Raw genomic sequence first — 7782 nt, forward strand, 5'->3', positions numbered from 1 at the left:
CTTGGCGCCCTTCGTGCCTGGCGCCCTTCGTGGCTTGGCGCCCTTCGAGCCTGTCGCCCCTCTTACCCGGCGCCCTTCGTGCCTGACGCCCTTCGTGCCTGTCGCCCTTCGTGGCTTGGCGCCCTTCGGTACCTGTCGCCCTTCGTGTCTGGCACCTTTGGTTCGACTATGTATGTGTATGAAATGCAATGTCTGGAGTGTAATAGAGTAGATCATATCCCACCTACTCAGACCTTGGTTATAATCGTCTGTCCGGGCGCGCAGGTCCACACGATACAGCGACAATGTGCTCACCCACACGTAGTACTACTCATATTGCTTAAGCCAAATTACCTCAATTTCTCTGGTCTTACACTATTCCTCCTCCTCCTTCACCTCTTCCTCCTCGACCTCCTTGTTCTCGTCCTACTCCTCCTCCTCCTCCTCCTCCTCCTCCTCTTTCACCTCCTCCTCCTCCTCCTCCAACTCCTTGTTTTACCTCTTCACTTTCTCCTACTCCTCCTCCTCCTCCTCCTTCTCAACCTCCTCCTCCTCCTCCTCCTCCTCCTCCTCGTCCTACTCCTCCTTCCTTTTCTCCTGCTCCTCCTCAAATTCTTCTTCTCCTTCTCCTTCTCCTCTTTCTCCTCCTCCTTGAACTATTCCTTCTCCTTTATTTTCTCTCACTTCTTCTTCTCCTCCTCGTCCTCGTCCTCCTCCTTCCTTTTCTCCTGCTCCTTTCATTTCTCCTCCTCCTTCTTCACCTCCTCCTCCTCTTCCTCCTTATCTTACTTCTTCTCCTTCATTTCTCCTACTCCTCCTCCTCCTCCTCGTCCTCCTCCTCCTCCTTCCTTTTCTGCTACTCCTTCTTCACCTTCTTTTTCTCCTCCTCCTCCTCCTCTTTCTTATCCTATTTCTTCTCCTTCTCTCTTCTGTCCTTTCTTCTCCTTCACCTCCTCCTCCTCCTCCTCTTCCTTCCAATTCTCATCCTCATTCTTTTCCTCCTCCTCCTCCTTCTTCTTCTTATCCTACTTCTTCTCCTTCTTTTTCTTCTGCCCCTTCTACTACTTCTTCACCTCCTTCCTCTCTCCTCCTTCTTCTTCTTCTCCATCTTCTCATTCTCCTCATTCCTTTCGTTCTCCTCCTCCTCTTCCTCCTTCTCCTCCTCTTCCTCCTTCTCTTCCTCCTCCTCACTCTCTTCCTCGTCCTCCTCTGGTGTCATCACCACATTCTCCACCACCACCACCACCACCACCACCACCACCACCACCACCACCACCACCACCACCACCACCACCACCACCACCACCACCACCACCACCACCACCACCACCACCACCACCACCACCACGACTCCGAAGCTACCGCAATCCCCACCACCTCCACCTGCTACTCCTCTTCCTCCTCCACCTCCTCCTACTCCACCCACGCACTCCACCTACCTTCGCCCACGCATTGGCTCCACCAACCACACTCCTTCCTCATCCACCCAAGCCTCGGCCTGTCCCCTCCCCTTTTCCCCCTCTCACTCCCCTCACTCCCCTCATTCACTCCGTCATCCACTCACCCACCCACCCATCCACTCACTCACTCACTCACTCATCCCTCCACATACACGCTTCTTCATCCATTCCTTCGTTCATAAATCCGTTTCACTTTTTCATCCACTCGCTCATCCATATTCTTGCTTTCTCCTCGATCAAATAACCTCTCATTCGACTTTCTGACTCCCTCAGAACTCCCCTACCCCATACCAAATGACTCCCCCCCAGGCTACTCCCCTTCCCAGGCTACTCTCCTCCCAGGCCACTCCCCCTCCCAGGCTACTCCCCTCCCAGGCTACTCCCCCTTCCCAGGCTACTCCCACTCCCAGGCTACTCCCCCTCCCAGGCTACTCCCCCTCCCAGGCTACTCCCCCTCCCAGGCTACTCCCCCTCCCAGACTACTCCCCCTCCCAGGCTACTCCCCCTCCCAGACTACTCCCCCTCCCAGGCTATTTCACTCCCAAGCTACTCCCCTTCCCAGGTTACTTCCCTCCCAGGCTACTCCCCCTCCCAGGCTACTCCCACTCCCAGGCTACTCCCCTCCCAGACCACTCCCCCTCCCAGGCTACTCCCCCTCCCAGGCTACTCCCTCTTCCAGGCCACTCCCCTCCCAAGCTACTCCCACTCCCAGGCTACTCCCCTCCCAAGCTACTCCCACTCCCAGGCTACTCCCCTCCCTGACCACTCCCCCTCCCAGGCTACTCCCCCTCCCAGGCTACTCCCCCTCACAGACCACTCCCCTCCTAGGCCACTCCCCCTTCCAGGCTACTCCCCTCCTAGGCCACTCCCCCTTCCAGGCTACTCCCCCTCTCCGGCCACTCCCCTTCCAGGCCACTCCACTCCCCATTTCCTCTCACCTTCTTCTCCCGGACCTACCCACGCTTGATAACACGCTTGTCGCTTATCATTCGGCCGAAGGGAACAAACGTCCTATTGGGCAATGGTTGGTTGTGGGCTGGTTTCTTGATGGGCTATCACACTGGGCTTCCACAGTTTTCACCAGAGCCGACGGTCGAGAGTTCGTTTGAGTAAAGAACGACTTTGGTTACAATATATATATATATATATATATATATATATATATATATATATATATATATATATATATATATACATATATATAGTAACGTAGGTGTCGTAACACACGAACAAAATAAAACTTAGGCCCACTCTCGGAGAAAGATAAACTGAGATATAGAGTAAACCGTATTTTTCGACCACTAACTGTGGTCCTCTTCAGCAGTTGCGACCACAGTCAGTGGTCGAAATATACGGTTTACTCTGTATCTCAGCATATCTTTCTCCGAGAGTGAGCCTAAGTTTTTATATATATATATATATATATATATATATATATATATATATATATATATATATATAGACATACTATATATAGACATATATATATAGACATTCTATTGAAATGTTCTCAGAGAAGTGTAAGCGAAGTCCTATTCAAATGGAGGTTGGAGGTAGGATGTCGGAGGAAAATTAGCCCAGTGTGATAACCTCTTTACATGTGTCGGATGGGAGGCTCATAGTGTGAGTGTAATGTAGTCCAGGGCCTTAATGGTCCAGTGCAGGACCGGTCTCTCACCCTGAGCGAACGACAACTCCTCTGCACCTCATTACTGTGGCTTCATCCGGCTTCGTAAAGCTGTGCGGGTATTGTAGTTTAGGCTTAATGGTCCACTACAAGCCCAGTCTATCCCCTGAGTGGCAATACAGCCTATGTGGCTTGATCCGGTTTGGTAAGGGTGTATGTATGTGGTGAGAAGTTCATGTAAAGTTGTTGTTGGTGTGTTGGATTGACTGTGGTTGAGTATGAAGTGTGAAACAGTGTAATCAACTCGACCATACTGATTAGATTATAGCATATATATGCGACGCTGATCTACCGCACCTTTAATGTCAGCCGTTGTGGAGTAAGAGGAGTCGGAATGCCATGAAAGTGTTCTGCGCTTACCGGGGATCGAACCCGGACCTTCCGCGTTCCGAGGCAAGAACGTTACCTACTGCTCCACACAAGCTTTATAGTATGAGTGATCCCAAATGGAAAGACGTCCGTAATGAGGAAGGTTGGGGGAGTGTTTATTTTACACCGGAAAGGACCGATTTATGAGAACTCCCTTTGTGCAGAAGTAGGTGTATGTTTATGATGCCGAGGGGTCTCCGTGTGTTAGTGCAAGGCTTTTTATTATATATGTTTTTATAGGAGAGGGGTACATTTATGATGGATGGGGGGGTAGTAATTTTACGGGGAAGGTCCCGTGTATAATGGAGGCGGGGGTCGGTTTATGATGGAAAGGGAAATGTTTATGAAAATGATGAAGCGATGATTAGTCTCTATGTAGGAGAAAACCGACATAACCACAAGGTACCGAGGGAAAAGGGTCATCACACTGGGCTTCCACGGGCTTCGCCAGCGTCGACTTTTGAGAGTTCGTTTAAGTAAAAAAACGACTTCGGTTACAAAATTTGAGTTTCCAAATCTCCAAATATCAAGTTATCTTTCCGTCATAGATAAAGCAAAGCTGAATGATGAATTATGAGATTGTAAACCTACATTAATGTTAGACATACTTCTGGAATGTCCTTAGAGAACTCTAGATTTCCGTAAGTCATATTCTAGTTATTCGAATGGAGGTTGGAGGTCGGATGTCGAAGGAAAATTAGCCCAGTGTGATAACCTCCTAAGAAGGATGCCGGACCAGAAGACGCATGGAAGATGCCGCCCTTCCAGCAGACTCTCTGGAAAGCAACCTGGTTCCAGGAATAGTGAGGTTCTTTCGGTTCTGGAAATTGTATAAAGAAAAAAGTTGGCAGAGAAGCTATTGGATCATAAATAGAGTAAATGCACACACACGTACAAACGCACACACACACGCACGTACACATACACACACACGCACGTACACATACACACACAGACGTTTCCAGAAGACTCAGGCAAAAGATCAGAGATGTTAAATGATTAGATGAAGAGAGGCAGGAAACTGTACATGCAGAATAAATGTACTTGATAGATATAAGAGGTGCGGCGAAGGACAAAACCGAGGCATTCAGAGAGAGGGAGAGGGAGAGGGGGAGAGGGGGAGAGGGGGAGAGGGAGAGGGGGAGAGGGAGAGGGAGAGGGAGAGGGAGAGGGAGAGCGAGAGGGAGAGCGAGAGGGAGAGCGAGAGGGAGAGCGAGAGGGAGAGCGAGAGGGAGAGCGAGAGGGAGAGCGAGAGGGAGAGCGAGAGGGAGAGCGAGAGGGAGAGCGAGAGGGAGAGGAAGGAGGGAAAGAGGGAGAGAAAGAGAGAGAGACCGTGAACGTTTTGTGGATGCAAGAACATTTGCAAAAGAGGTGAAACTAAAAGAAAAGAGAAATACTTGGTAGCACATAAGAGATCTTGTAATATATTTGACAGAAAAAGAAGCTTGTATACAAGGGAGCAATATATATATATATGTAAAAAGGTAGAAAAAAGAGTCACGGGTCTCGTTCCGAGTTTATTCCTGACCGGTTTCGCTTGTAGCTTCTTATCCTCTGAAGTAGCTACAAGCAAAACCGGTCAGGAATAAACACGGAATGAGACCCGAGACTCTATTTAACAACCTTTTCAACTTGTCAAAATGACTCAACATATACATATATATATATATATATATATATATATATATATATATATATACATACGAGTATATATATAAAGAATAACAATGGTCAAACAACCTCAATCAGAAGTAAGGAAGAAAATTGTTAATCGACTAAGAAGATGTACATTACTTCTCTGACCCTTATATCCAAATTGACATATCTATACAGGAAGAACAAGAAATACACATAGAACAGACCAATGATGACCAAATCATTTGGTCAAGAAATGGACGACGCAATCAGAATAAATAAAAGTTTGTGAAGACTTACTTGCAGAAATATTAAAGAAGAGATGAAGGAATGGATATGGAAGCTGTAAGACGGTGTCTTTTCATAGTTCAGTTCATTATCATCATCAATCATCATAATCGTCAATCATCATAATCATCAATCATGATAATCATCAATCGTCATCATCATCAATCATCACCAATCATTATAATCATCAATCATCATCATCATCAATTATGAAATCATCAATCATTATCATCATCATCAATCATCATCAATCATGAAATCATCAATCATGATTATCATTAATCATCATAATCATCATCAATCATCATAATCATCAATCATTATAATCATCAATCATTATAATCATCAATCATTCTAATCATCAATCATTATAATCATCAATCATTATAATCATCATTATAATCATCAATCATTATAATCATCAATCATTATAATCATCAATCATTATAATCATCAATCATTATAATCATCAATCATTATAATCATCAATCATCATAATCATCAATCATCATGAATTGGGGGGCATCATATGCCAGGGAGCGGATAACTCCACTCACACTCCGGCGCCAGTTCCCAGGGTCTCTCCGAGGGGCAAGCTTCCATGCAGTCACCCTTCCCATCCCAAATTAATCCTCGACGGGTACGATCAACTAGCCCCATCAGCCAAGAATTCTGTGGGCGTCGACTTCGTCAGAGACAAAGAAGAAGTCTGGATTAGTCCGCTCGACTGGAGCGGCGTGGCTTGTGGCTGTAGAAGCCACTGTCTGGAAGGACGAAGAAGCCACCGGAAGAGCGAGAGCAACCAATCATATGTACCATCGACAAGAAAGGAGATCAGACGGAATACGGAAATTACAGGGGGTGGGTATATCCGTTTTCCCGTGATGGGAAGATATGGAAGAACAACAGGAAAGGAGGCTGAGGAGAACAGATCAAAGAGGTGGTGGGGGGAGGAGACTACGCCAGGAGTTGCTGAGGTTAGGAGATCTACATAGGACGCCAATAATAAGTTTCTTATTCTTGCCTATAATCTACACCCAAATAGATTCCGTACTATACTCTTCCTTTATCGAGTTGTTGGTGATAAATACAATTTATTGTATTTATAACGAAGAGTGCTACTCCTCCCATGGTAGATAGTCTCCGCCCGGGATCGAACCGGGGACCTTGCGCATGTGAGGCACACGTGATAACCACTACACTACGGAAACCTTGTACATTTGGCGTGAGATCTTATACCTTAATCGTGAGATCTTGTACATTAAGCGTGATACCGTATACATTAAGCGTGTGATCCCTACATTAAACGTGATACCTTATACATTAAGCGTGAGATCTTTACATTAAGCGTGATGCCTTATGCACTAAGCGTGAGACCTTTACATCAAGCGTGAGATCTTACACGTTACGCGTGAGATCTTGTACATTAAGCGTGATGCCTTATGCACTAAGCGTGATACCTTATATATTAAGCGTGAGACCTTTACATTAAGCATGGGACCTACATTAGCCGTGAGACCTTGTACATTAAGCGTGATATCTTATGCATTAAGCGTGAGATCTTTACATCAAGCGTGGGACGTTGTGCATTAAACGTGAGACCTTGTGCATTAAGCGCGAGAGGAAGTACATTAAGCGTGATACCAAGCCGGCAAACACAACGTAAATGAACTTCAATCCTCATTCTAAAATTTGTAGCTATATATATATATATATATATATATATATATATACATATATATATATATATATATATATATATATTCACAACCAACGTTATAACACCTATAATAGATTATTTTGATAATTCTTAATTGTTGTTTACCACTGTAGTCAGGATGCTCTCTGGGTGAGCGGGTTAGAGCGTCGCTACCTGTGACGGAGGTCGATTGGCGGTTCGAACCCTGCCGCCAGCGAGTTGGACCAAGGGCATGGTTCATTAAATTCCACGATAAAACGTCCTCTGTAAGGGGCACCGTCCTGGCCTCCTGATAAGGGAAACTCGCAACGTTGAACCGAATAATTAATCGCCATTGTATTTTTTCTTACCATTGGCCAACTTCTGAATTTATACTGATCTTGCTGCCTTAACGTGTGTAACCAAAATTGGGTCTTCTCCATTTTACGCCATGCAGAACTTTTAGGTTAGGTTAGGTCAGGTTAAGTTAGGTTAGGTCAGGTTAAGTTAGATCACGTTAGGTTAGGTTTCAGATTAATATTAATTTTTTACTTCTCTTAAGTTGTTGAAAACAACTGCATGACGTAAAATGGAAGAGATTCCACTCAGTCAGACGCCCTTATCATCACGATTGTGCTGGTAAAGGGAAGATTATCGCCAGGATTGTTGCCCCCCCCCCTTGCCCC

At 45.8% G+C, this 7782-nt stretch overlaps 1 non-coding gene across 1 annotated transcript; it reads right to left on the reverse strand.

Annotated features, from left to right (window-relative positions):
* Positions 1–6556: 6556 nt before the first annotated feature.
* TRNAV-CAC (transfer RNA valine (anticodon CAC)) lies at positions 6557–6629 on the reverse strand. The gene has a single exon. It is a non-coding gene; the product is annotated as a tRNA-Val (tRNA).
* Positions 6630–7782: the final 1153 nt, after the last annotated feature.

Source organism: Oratosquilla oratoria, chromosome 36, assembly GCF_046742065.1.
Source record: "Oratosquilla oratoria isolate Oo_2021 chromosome 36, ASM4674206v1, whole genome shotgun sequence".
Classification (NCBI taxonomy): Eukaryota; Metazoa; Arthropoda; class Malacostraca; order Stomatopoda; family Squillidae; genus Oratosquilla; species Oratosquilla oratoria.